We start from the raw sequence: 974 nt of genomic DNA, 5'->3' as shown, positions 1-974 counted from the left end.
AAAAAAAAAAAAAAAAAAAAAGAGAAAAAATAAAAAAAAAGAAAGTAGACGAGCGAGTGAAACGAGGAAAGTGATACGAATTATGCAGACGTAGACACAAAATGTCTCAGTTGTACATGTTACTCGAGTCATGATTGAAAACGAAATAAAACCACGTTTACATCGATAAAAATTAGGAAAAAAAATATATATATATATACATATATGTATCGAACGTACAAAAATTTAAGGAATAAGAAAGAGACAATAGAAAAATGGAAGAAATCGAGACGAGAAGTGTCGCGAAAGTGGTGCTGAAAATTAAGAGAATTAACGGTGGAAATGTGAATGTTTTGTAGAATTAAACCCGTATAAAGTGGAGAATGAATCGAAGCTTTCCGATATTCGACCGACAAGACGATCGTAGCTGATTTCCATCGAAAAAGAGGTGCGATACGCGAGCGAGACACGTTTACGAGCGTCTTTTCAGCGTCGAGATCGTAATGCCGATTTCGAAGTTCGACACGTCGAAAATCTGACGAGAGGTGGTGCTTTGGATCGATGAGATCGAGTCTTGAGTACGAACTGTTGCGATTTACCTTCGGCTCCGCGTTGTATATAAAGCTCGATCGCGGGGACGTCGAACGATATCGTGTAATGAGGCAATGAATCGAGATCGTTCGTGATCCGCGCGAAAACACGAGAAATCGCGAAATGGGAATGATATATGACAGAAAAGAGAAATTTCTATGGAAAAAGGAAAGAGAAAAACGAACACGTAACTCGTTTACTCGTTCGATTTAGTTGTCGATGTTAATTATTAAAAGAAATATATATATATACAATATCGTAAAAAAAAAATATATATATATAATATATACGTATAAGTGTATACATAACCCACACAATGCATTAGATACGTTAGGAATTGATTTACTAGTTAGCCAACACATAGTCGACGTGAATGGAGTTTATTTAGTTACACGCATACACGC

The sequence above is a fragment of the Eufriesea mexicana genome, unplaced genomic scaffold (genome assembly GCF_001483705.2).
Source record: "Eufriesea mexicana isolate 0111107269 unplaced genomic scaffold, ASM148370v2 scaffold10344, whole genome shotgun sequence".
NCBI lineage: Eukaryota > Metazoa > Arthropoda > Insecta > Hymenoptera > Apidae > Eufriesea > Eufriesea mexicana.
This window is presented reverse-complemented; position numbering follows the sequence as displayed.